Below are 12,734 nucleotides of genomic sequence, written 5' to 3' on the forward strand. Positions count from 1 at the left end.
GTTGTCAAACCTAGTTCCAGTTTGTCTCTCTCCTGTGGTTGTTTTCCAGGTTCCAGTTCCTATCTCCAAACCTCCACTAAAGAGACCCGCACCAGCATTCCACCTGCGGTGTAGCCTGACTCTCCTATCCATTTGGATTCATCTGCTTCCAGCTACAGATCCACCTGCTTACAGCAATCTGCTTCCAGCAGAGATCAGCTCTTCTTAAAGTGCCGGTACCCTTTTCTACAGATTACCATTTATCACCGGTATTATTATTTCACCGCTCTCAAGCTCCATATATCATTTCATATTTCATCGCTCTCAAGCTACATTTATTATTTAACTGGTTCCAGCCAGTATTCACTCTGTGTCAACATCAGTCTGGTTTCAGCCAGTATCCACAGCAGCCGTTTTACCCACAGCAGTCCAGCTTTTCCTGGAACACCAGCTGGTACGATCCTGGGCTATTTCCATTGCTACAGTCGGGCCTGGTAAGGACTTTCCAACTAGAAGATTATAAGAACTATCTCACACTAACAGAGCCCTGTGGTCCTTGCCACCCTGTAGTACCCAGGAACTGTATTTATCCTCTGCTGATTTTATGTTTTCTTTTACTGCTGCTGTGTTACGGAGTATGTCATAATAAACATCATTGACTTTTACTTTGGTTATCGTGGTCACGCCTTCGGGCAATTCTTCTACATGTAACTTACATGTCTAGGGGTCTGATACAACCTCCCAGGTTCCTTTACACCTCAGCCCCTACAACTGAGGCTGCCTCCCATCAGCTCAGGCCCTCGGTTGTGACAGTAAGCACTGACCATATGAATCTAGCCGGAGACCAGGATCAAGCGGCCAGGCCGATGCAAGAACTGGCAGCCCGACTTGAACATCAGGAGGCTGCACGGGGCCACATCATCCGCTGTCTCCAGGATCTCTCTACTCGGCTGGATGGGATTCAGACAACCCTCCGTGGATCAGACGCGTCCGGTGCGTCAACCACAATGACTCCAGCTATGACCCCACCCACCTTACCCATTTCTGCTCCACGTCTTCATCTTCCAACGCCAGCAAAATTTGACGGATCTCCAAGATTCTGCAGGGGATTTCTCAACCAGTGTGAGATTCAGTTTGAGCTACAACCTGGCAATTTTCCCAGTGACCGTACAAAAATTGCCTACATTTTCTCTCTTCTCAGTGGCTCAGCCCTTGATTGGGCATCACTGTTATGGGAGAGGTCCGACACCCTGCTATCCTCCTACACTGCATTCGTGTCAACATTCAGGCGTATCTTCGACGAGCCAGGCCGGGTAACTTCAGCTTCATCTGAGATTCTCCGTTTACGCCAGGGATCACGTACTGTAGGACAATATCTTATACAGTTCCAGATGCTGGCATCCGAACTGGCTTGGAACGACGAGGCCCTGTATGCTGTATTTTGGCATGGCTTATCTGAGCGTATTAAAGATGAGTTAGCTACCAGAGACTTACCTTCCAAGTTAGATGAGCTAATCTCACTCTGCACGAAAGTTGATTTACGTTTCAGAGAGAGAGCAACTGAGCGTGGAATATCATCTGCTCCAAAATCTTCTGCTCCTCCTCCTCGCCAACTGTCACCATCTAAAGACGAGCCCATGCAAATTGCCCGTTCCCGTTTAACTCCTGCTGAGCGCCGAAGACGTCTCTCTGAGTCTCTTTGTCTTTATTGTGCAGCTCCGTCTCACACCATTAATGCCTGTCCCAAACGTCCGGGAAAACTCCAAACCCTAGCTCGCCAAGGAGAGGGCCGGCTAGGAGTAATGATCTCCTCTCCATCTCCTCATGATTGTAATCTCCCAGTGTCGCTCCAAATTGCTCAACGTTACCGGAACGTCATTGCCCTCCTTGATTCCGGAGCAGCTGGGAACTTTATTACCGAAGCCTATGTTAAACGGTGGTCCCTACCCACCGACAGACTTTCTTCGTCCATCTCCTTAACTGCCGTGGATGGCAGCAAGATTTTTGATGCAGTTATTTCTCTAAGGACTCTACCAGTTCGTCTGAGAGTGGGAGTTCTTCATTCCGAATTTATTTCTTTTTTAGTGATTCCAAGAGCCACACATCCTGTGGTCCTGGGCCTTCCATGGCTCCGTCTTCACAATCCATCTATTGATTGGACGACTACGCAGATTCTGGCATGGGGTCCCTCCTGTGCTGAGACATGTTTGTTTAAAGTATTGCCCGTCTGTTCTTCCTCCTCCAGGTCGTCTGATGTTCCACCTCCTCCATATCAAGATTTCACGGATGTGTTCAGTAAGGCTTCTGCTGATATCCTTCCTCCTCATAGAGAATGGGACTGCCCGATTGATCTCGTTCCAGGGAAGGTTCCACCTCGAGGCCGAACTTACCCGTTGTCTCTGCCTGAGACGCATTCTATGGAGGAATACATTAAAGAGAACATAGCAAAAGGGTTCATTCGACCTTCCTCTTCTCCAGCCGGCGCAGGCTTCTTTTTCGTAAAGAAAAGAGATGGTGGTCTGCGGCCGTGCATCGACTACAGAGGTCTGAACGACATTACCATCAAGAACCGCTATCCACTACCCCTGATTACTGAGCTCTTTGATAGAGTTAGCGGAGCTACCATCTTCACAAAGCTGGACTTGAGAGGTGCATACAATCTCATCCGGATCCGTGAGAGTGACGAGTGGAAGACCGCCTTTAACACCCGTGACGGACATTATGAGTACCTCGTCATGCCCTTCGGATTGAGCAATGCTCCAGCTGTCTTCCAGCATTTTGTCAATGAGATCTTCAGAGACATTTTATACCGTCATGTCGTGGTCTATCTAGATGATATCCTAATTTTTGCCAACAATTTAGAGGAACATCGTTTTTGGGTAAAAGAGGTTCTGTCCCGTCTCCGTGTCAATCATCTCTATTGCAAATTAGAGAAATGCGTCTTTGAAGTCAAGTCCATTCCGTTTCTAGGTTACATTGTGTCTGGTTCCGGACTAGAGATGGATCCTGAGAAACTACAAGCAATCCAGAATTGTCCGATACCCTTAACCCTCAAAGGGGTCCAGAGGTTCTTAGGGTTCGCCAATTATTACAGAAAGTTTATACGAGACTTTTCCACCATTGTGGCGCCTATTACTGCTTTAACTAAGAAGGGTGCTAACCCGTCCAAGTGGTCTGAAGAAGCTACGCAAGCTTTTCATCTCTTAAAACAACTGTTCATCTCTGCACCAGTTCTGAAACAGCCCGACATCGACTCTCCTTTCATCTTAGAGGTGGATGCCTCCTCCGTTGGAGTAGGAGCGGTGTTATCTCAGAGGGCTAAAGATGGCCATTTACACCCTTGCAGTTTCTTCTCCCGGAAGTTCTCCCCAGCGGAGCGCAACTATGCCAATGGCGACCAGGAGTTGCTAGCCATCAAGCTCGCTCTAGAGGAGTGGAGATATCTGTTGGAGGGAGCTTCTCATTCAATCACCATACTTACAGACCACAAGAACCTTTTATATCTGAAAGGCGCACAATGTCTCAACCCTCGTCAGGCCAGATGGGCACTTTTCTTTTCCAGGTTCGACTTTAAACTCCAGTTCTGTCCGGGCTCTCAGAATCGCAAGGCCGATGCCCTTTCCCGCTCATGGGAGCAAGAAAATGAGTCAGAGTCTTCAGACAAGCATCCTATTATCAATCCGTTGGCATTCTCCACGGTAGGGATGGACTCTACGCCCCCACTAGAGAAAAGTTTTGTGAAGCTGGTACTGAGGAAGAAGCTCATGCATTGGGCCCATGCTTCCCGTTTTGCCGGACATACAGGTATCCAAAAAACCCTGGAGTTTATCTCTAGGTCCTATTGGTGGCCAACTCTGAAAAAGGACGTCACTGAGTTTATTGCATCTTGCCCAAAGTGTGCCCAACATAAAGTATCCCGCCAGTCGCCTGCGGGGCAACTGGTTCCTCTATCCGTTCCCCGTCGACCATGGACCCATCTGTCGATGGATTTCATTACAGACTTACCCATGTGCAACAAGTTCAATACCATCTGGGTGGTAGTTGACCGGTTCACCAAGATGGCACACTTGATTCCTCTCACCGGTCTTCCGTCAGCTTCCAAGTTGGCTCAAGTGTTCATACAAGAGATCTTCCGACTCCACGGTCTGCCTGAAGAAATTATCTCAGATCGAGGAGTTCAATTCACAGCCAAATTCTGGCGAAGTTTATGTCAAGTCCTCCAAGTCAAACTAAAGTTTTCCACGGCTTACCATCCTCAGACCAATGGTCAAACTGAGAGGGTGAATCAGGACTTGGAGGCCTTCCTCCGCATCTATATGTCTTCCTCTCAAGATGACTGGGTTCAATTACTTCCCTGGGCCGAGTTCTGTCATAACAATCAGTATCATTCCTCATCTTCTTCAACACCATTCTTCACCAACTTTGGATTCCACCCTAAAGTCCCTGAATTCCAACCGCTCCCAGCAACTTCTGTTCCAGCAGTGGATATCACCTTGCATCAGTTTGCAAACAACTGGAAGAGTGTACGAGCAGCTCTGCTCAAGGCATCGTTCAGGTATAAGAAGTTTGCGGACAAGAAGCGTAGAGCGGTTCCTGCTCTCAAGGTGGGTGATCGGGTATGGTTATCCACGAAGAATTTGAGGTTAAGAGTTCCCAGTATGAAGTTTGCACCTCGCTACATTGGTCCTTTCAAAATTGAGCAAGTCATCAATCCTGTTGCTTACAGACTTCAGTTACCTCCCTTCTTAAAAATACCCAGGACATTCCATGTTTCCCTGTTGAAACCGCTGATCCTGAATCGGTTTCATTCCTCACTTCCTCCAACTCCGAAAGTCCAAACTCAACGAGGCGTTGAGTATGAAGTGGCCAAGATCCTGGACTCACGTCACCGTTACGGTCAACTACAGTATCTTATTGACTGGAAAGGTTACGGCCCTGAGGAACGCTCATGGTCCAATGCTTCTGATGTCCATGCTCCTGCCTTGGTCCGGAGATTCCATTCCAAGTTTCCTCAAAAGCCAAAGAAGTGTCCTGAGGCCACTCCTAAAGGGGGGGGTGCTGTCACGATCCGGGTATCTGGACGCCATTACTTACCCTTCAGATGCCTCCTAAGGCTGGCTCAGCGTTCCAGGACCGGATCCCATCTGTTATACTGATGTCCACATTCCTGCCTCCTCTCCTGTCACTCTGAGACGCGGTCACCGCGGCGCCATGTTACATCTGGAATGGCGTCTCCCGCGGCCTCCGCCGCTGTTCCTGAGTTTCTACATGTAGAATGTCAGAGTGGTGATTACGTCAGCCGCGGCCTCCGCTGTGCCCGCGTGGTTAAATGTGCACTTATCAGTCTGGCGTCTCCTGTCTCCTGTGGCCGGCGCCGCCATTACTGTTTTAATTCCCACATGGATTACAAACCAAACTTCCCTCCAAGTGTCTGCATGGGCGCAGCCATCTTGGATTCTGTCATCTGTTCATTTCCACCAATCTGTTGTTTGCAATGTTAATCTGCATAATTGCCTAGCCAATCCCTTCCTTGCTGCAGGTATAAGTATTCTGTGCCTGAGCGAGGAAGGCGTCAGTGCTTTGGTTGTCAAACCTAGTTCCAGTTTGTCTCTCTCCTGTGGTTGTTTTCCAGGTTCCAGTTCCTATCTCCAAACCTCCACTAAAGAGACCCGCACCAGCATTCCACCTGCGGTGTAGCCTGACTCTCCTATCCATTTGGATTCATCTGCTTCCAGCTACAGATCCACCTGCTTACAGCAATCAGCTTCCAGCAGAGATCAGCTCTTCTTAAAGTGCCGGTACCCTTTTCTACAGATTACCATTTATCACCGGTATTATTATTTCACCGCTCTCAAGCTCCATATATCATTTCATATTTCATCGCTCTCAAGCTACATTTATTATTTAACTGGTTCCAGCCAGTATTCACTCCGTGTCAACATCAGTCTGGTTTCAGCCAGTATACACAGCAGCCGTTTTACCCACAGCAGTCCAGCTTTTCCGGGAACACCAGCTGGTACGATCCTGGGCTATTTCCATTGCTACAGTCGGGCCTGGTAAGGACTTTACAACTAGAAGATTATAAGAACTATCTCACACTAACAGAGCCCTGTGGTCCTTGCCACCCTGTAGTACCCAGGAACTGTATTTATCCTCTGCTGATTTTATGTTTTCTTTTACTGCTGCTGTGTTACGGAGTATGTCATAATAAACATCATTGACTTTTACTTTGGTTGTCGTGGTCACGCCTTTGGGCAATTCTTCTACATGTAACTTACATGTCTAGGGGTCTGATACAACCTCCCAGGTTCCTTTACACCTCAGCCCCTACAACTGAGGCTGCCTCCCGTCAGCTCAGGCCCTCAGTTGTGACACGCTGTTATCATGCTGTTAACTGGGTTCAGATCACAGGTTGTACGGTGTGATTGGTGTGGCTGGTATGAGTCTTACCCGGGATTCAAAATCCTTCCTTATTGTGTACGCTCGTCCGGGCACAGTATCCTAACTGAGGCTTGGAGGAGGGTCATAGGGGGAGGAGCCAGTGCACACCAGGTAGTCCTAAAGCTTTACTTTTGTGCCCAGTCTCCTGCGGAGCCGCTATTCCCCATGGTCCTTACGGAGTTCCCAGCATCCACTACGGACTACGAGAAATAGAATTATCGGTAAGTAAATTCTTAGTTTGTGATGGTAACCTATGTTGTAGCTAACTGTGGCTTAATGGTTTTTTTGGGGGTTTATTGTTCCATATTGTCATCATGAAGATATGGAGTACGCTCCTGTAGTAAGTGTTTGAACACCCATAAACTTTGTGGTTTTTTTTTGGCAATGTGTGTTGTTGATTGTGTGTTTTAATGATTCTTACCTTCATTTGAAGTTGGTGATGTCCATATATGTGGCAGCGGAAGCCCTCCCACCCGAACCTGCAGAAGCACTCCCACCCCAACCTGCGCAAGCCCTCCAACCCCAACCGGCTCCTCATCCTCCAAGGCAACGGAGGCGTGCAAGGCCACCAATTTTCCATACCCATGTCCTCCTTTTTGGGATGCCTGATGATGTGGTATTGTGCAGGTACAGACTGCCACCTCATCTAATCCCAGACACTCTCTCCATAATAGAGAGTGATCTAGAACAATCCATTAGCAATACTAGCATTGCCACAATTCCTTGCTGTGTTACATTTTTTGGCCACTGTTTTTTTGGCCACTGGTTTGTACTAGCATGTCGTTGGTGATCTGGTTGGCATGTCGCAGGGCCAGTTCAGTAAGGTCCTGCGGCGTGTTAGCCAAGCATTCATAACCAGAGTGAAGCAATTTATCACAATGCCTTTGGATGCTGGTGCCCTGGCTGTAGTGAAGCAGCAATTTCAGGAAGGGTGTAGTCGCTTCCCACACGTTATTGGGGTTGAGGATGGGACACATGTTGCCATTGTTGCGCCAAGACATAATGAAGAAATCTATAGAAACAGGAAACTGGTTCATTCTCTGAATGTAATGGTTGTTTGTGGCCCATCCCTCCAGATCCTGTCCCTGAATGCTAAGTTCCCAGGAAACTCCCATGATGCCCATGTGATTAGACAATCAGGGATATGGCAAAGATTAAGAACGATGGAAGGCCATGACATGTGGCTATTGGGTGAGTTTTTTTATTTTTCATTATTGGAACAGTCATATTGTTGGAATTACATTCTTTTATGTTGCTTTTATCCTTTTTCTCTTATCATATTATCAAACAGGAGACCGGGGATATCCTTGCACCCCCTGGCTCATGACTCCTTACAGTAAACCCAGGCCAGGACCACAGTCGGCATTTAACTCCACGCTTACTGCCACTAGACAGCTGGTGGAGCACATGATTGGTGTTCTAAAAGGGCGTTTTCGTGTGCTCCATCGCACTGGTGGCGACATCATGTATTCGCCGGAGATGGTAAGTATAATTGTGGTCCTGTGCGCTATCCTCCATAACATGGCTGTAAGGAGTCGCATAGAGCTTCCCCACACGGAGGAATTGCCGGATGAGGAGCCAGGGGTTGGGCGGACATTCCGTGGGGGGAGTGTGAACCGCCGGGGCAATGCTGTAAGGGCTCGAATTGTGCGTGATTATTTCAGGTATTTATATATTTATATTTCTTTTATTTTTTTTCTTTTGTCTCCCCAAACTGTTTGTACGTGTTTACTTTTTTGGACTGATGGCATTTAGGTAGCTTGGTAAAGTTCAGAGTGTGTTGCTTGTATTTTGTGATTATTTTATATTGTTTCAGTACAGAATTTATCTGTAATATTCTCCTTATCATGTTTGTTGTGTAAGATTGTTGTATACAATGGTATTACTGTTTTTATTTTTTATTTTTTTTAGTTTTAAATGTGGGGTAATTGTGTTATTAAACAACAATAACAGCAGTTTTCTTTTTTTTTATGTTTGGCTTGTGCATCTGTTTACCATAAAAATGACACAACATCTGATCAAAAAATAAATAAACTTTGTGACTTTGTGTAGCTGATTGTTCCTGCAAAATGTGGTGAGTAAACAGATTTTTACACTTAGTTGTGTTTTTTATTACCCCAAAAACAGGTTAAAAAAATATATGTGTGTTTTTTTGTTCTCTCTCTCTCTCTCTCTCTCTCACTCACACACACACACACACACACACACACACACACACACACACACACACACACACACACACACACACACACATATATATAGACTTATATGTTTATGAATTGCGGCCATATATCAATGGTATGTGTGTGTGTGTGTGTGTGTGTATGTATCTATAGAACTATCTAGAGACATATATCTAAACTGATAATGTCGATATTATCTTAAACCATAAAGCTATACCTTTAAACACACTTTTACCATGGAGCCGCTGCGGCCGCTAGACTTAATACACACGCTACGTAATTTGTACGCTATTTGCATACAGAGTCCCGTACCTTGTACGGACTTTGTGTACAAACGCTGCACACACACTCTTGCGCACACACTCTTGATACACTTTAAACCTTATTAGTAATGCAATGCAATGATATTATTACATGTAAACCTTATGCAGCAAAGCACTGCAATGATGTTACACCTTAAGCCTTATGCAGCGCTGACGGTACAAAATACCCGCAGCGCGTAAACACCTTATCAATACACTTTTATACCTTATACAGTTACGTAATGTAATATGCTTTAAACCCTAGCAGGGAAAAGAAGACACAACACCCATTTGTAGTTAAACACTGGGCTCCGACACCTCAGCGTATATATCTGGAAGGGGATAACAATACAATTTATACACTACAATATACAACAGAGTAAATGGCTACAGTCAATGTACATACGTGAGAATATTCGCATGTGCTTCATGGTCCAGTCCTCCGCTAATCAGGTAGATAGCGTTAAGAGTCTTCTGACCGGCCAGGCAGCAACAGGCTTTTTATACACTACTTCCAAAAGCAATACAATGGATACTGTAATCCCTTTGTCCATTGGACACAGAGATGCATCTTTACATTACAGGAGAGGTCATAGGTTGATTTGAAAAGGTGGGCGATGTCTTTCTCAACTGCTCTTGTGGGTGGTCTCCTCTGGATTCCCACCGCATACATAATATACAGTAAATACAGTTTATATTCTACTTCTGCACATAACTATACGCAGGAACATGCGATCTTCCTCTAACCAACACCGGAATTTTACCCTTAAAATACCCTACAGCTGGATAATAGACATCACCTTATAACCTTAGTCTGTCCCTTCCTATCATGCAAAGGCGAATCCCTTAGTCCTGGAATCATTTTCGTAATCATAACATTTTCGTAATCATTCTTGGGTGTAGTCGATGTCTTTTCCGGATCGGTGTATCTGGGCAAAGGGGGAGACAAAGGAAAAACGGGTGAAAGAAACGGGCCATGGAATTCATTTGCAATCCTTATAATTAAAATTGTCTCTATGGATGGGTCGTAAATTAAATCTGCTGCTGTAACAATGCCCCCGCTCCTTAAACTCATCAATTTTGTGCTGTGCTTGCTCCGCATCAGAATTTGAACACGCCTAAATATCAAACCAAAAATTATGACGACTCCCAGGATACAAAGGAGAAACTTTCCTACACTCATAATAACATTTTGAGCCCATTCTCCTAATCCTGAGAACCAATTTCGTGGGTTCAACCATGAGACCCAGCCGGTCAGTTCATTACTCACAGCAGTCAGGGTAAGGTTGTGTCTCCTTCGGAACTCCCACTTCAACTGCAAGATATCGTCCATCTTTTGATCGATGATCTCGGTTATACGTGCAGCACTTCACACCATATTGAGTTGCCAAAGTGACACAGTACCCACCCGTCACAGCTGTTATATAATTAAGTACCATCCTGTGCTGGATCAGTTCCGTTTTGTAAGCTTGCAACTCTCTACCCGTATACTTGAAGGTGTCGTCATACATCTCAGTGATATTATCTATCAAGTTCGCTAGCGCATGGATAAACCTATAATTTATAATTCCTCTGGAAGTACGGGTGATGTCTAATGCGAGAAGGAATTGAATCCCAGTGGATTCGTGGATCAAATCAGAGGCTACGTGCTCTGTCCTATCTATGAGCTGTCTCTTGACAATGTGTTCATAGTGAGTATGAGTATAAGGAGCCTGAGCACTGCGGTGAACATCTTTCATCTTATCATGGGTTATGGTCATGACCTCTGGCAACACTCTTCCAACATAACACAATCCCTCTGAGTTTGGGGCAAGCCACTTATACGCCTTCATCCCACATATGAAATAGGCATCATCAGGGAGAACATATGGGACAGAATATGACATTACCATATTACAAACTTTCCAAGTGAAAAACCCAATCCCTAGTTCTCTCATCTGTTCAGTACAAGTATCAGGCTGTATGATATGAGCACAGTACCCTGGTGATACTTCTCCAACCCACATGGTCTTGCTTCCTCAAGTATACCTATACTGAAAATACCTTCCACTGTTGGTTATTTGGCATACAAGTTAAGAGTCTATGGGTATCCTATCAGCTCTATGCGAAAAGGCCATGGTCTGGTTATTTCATGTCACCTCCCAATTTCCTGGTTTTTGGAAATTGGAAATGTTGAAGCATAATAAGGATCTATCTACATGATACTGGTGGAGCTTCAAACTAGGGGGCCTAGAAATATTAAATTTCTTGTCCACCGGTCTCCCACCCCGTAATTCGAGTACCTCATCTATTGCTCAAGGGTACGGTACTAATCCTGACTTGCTCTGACCTTGAGGTACTTGTGAGCACACCCAGCATTCTGTTTGGTTTAAAACCTTACCCACTAGTGAGTGGTAATCACTCAATGGATGACGGTCCATGTTGATATTAAGGCTGGACTGACATCTCTGGATGCACCCATCCTCAACTATGTTCTCACAATTCTTACAAATGCAATTTTCCTCAGCCAATAACCCTTCACAGTGCCTCCGAGCTCCCTGACTACCAGATCGTTTTCTGATACTCGCCTTTGCTCGAGTGATGTGTTGCTCTTGGAATTCTACAAATCCGTCCTTGCCATCAGAACCCATTCCAGATCCTTTCTCGACCTCTCTGGGACTTTCACCGAAACAGACTGTTCTGGTCAACAACAGGGTTAACAGGAAAACCCGGAACGCAGTCTCTTGGGGTAAGTCCATCTTCCTAAGGGAAGAGAAAGGAAACAAGAAGGGGGGTGGAAGGGTAAGAGAGATGGAGAAAATAATAAAAAAAGAAAAACCGGTGCGACAACCGCCTCTTGGTCTTGTTGTTCTCCGCGTTCTGGTGCCGTGACAACAGTCCTGCCTCTCAACCTTCCCGGAACAGACACTCCAGTGATACGATGTTCTCTACACCCTGCTCTTTGTCACGGGTTCTCTCTGGGTCAGCGACCTTCTTACAGTGGGACGAGTGGACCAAAGTCTCTCTTTCGGCAACCTTTAATGCTGTCGTGCTGGTTAGTAAGACTTGGTACGGTCCTTCCCACCTGTCAATGAGGCAACCTAAGCATAGAAAATTTTGAATCATTACAAAATCCCCAGGTTCAATGATATGACAATTACTGTTCGGTAGGTCAGGAATCACCAGCTTTAGATTTTTGCTTTGATTCCTCAGCTGCTGGCTCATCTTAACCAAATATTTTACAGTCACTTCGTTATTGCATTTCAAATCATCCTGGGGGGTCTATCATTACATGGGGCTTTCGACCAAAAAGAATCTCAAAGGGTGATAGGTTAAGCGGGGACCTGGGAGTGGTTCTGATGCTGTACAATACTAGTGGCAAAGCTTCTGGCCACAACAATCCAGTTTCAGCCATCACTTTGCTCAGCTTGTTCTTAATAGTGCTGTTTACTCTCTCCACCTTCGCACTCGCCTGTGGGCGGTACGGAGTGTGCAGCTTGCTATTAATTCCCATCAGTTTGCACATAACCTGAAAGACTTCACCTCTAAAATGGGTACCCCTATCGCTTTCAATTATTCTAGGGTTACCATATCTACACACAAATTCCTGCACAATTTTCTTTGCAGTGAACGTAGCAGTATTTGTGGCAGGAGGGAACGCTTCTACCAAATTGGAAAACACATCAATACAGACTAACACATATTTTAAATTCCTACAGGGTGGTAACTGTATGAAATCAATCTGTATTACCTGAAAAGGGCCGTCTGTCGGCGGGATATGGGAAATACGGGATATGTTGGTATTGACTTTCCAATATTCTTCCTCAAGCAAATAAGACATGTCATTGCT

Source organism: Pseudophryne corroboree, chromosome 8 (assembly GCF_028390025.1).
Source record: "Pseudophryne corroboree isolate aPseCor3 chromosome 8, aPseCor3.hap2, whole genome shotgun sequence".
Taxonomy (NCBI): domain Eukaryota; kingdom Metazoa; phylum Chordata; class Amphibia; order Anura; family Myobatrachidae; genus Pseudophryne; species Pseudophryne corroboree.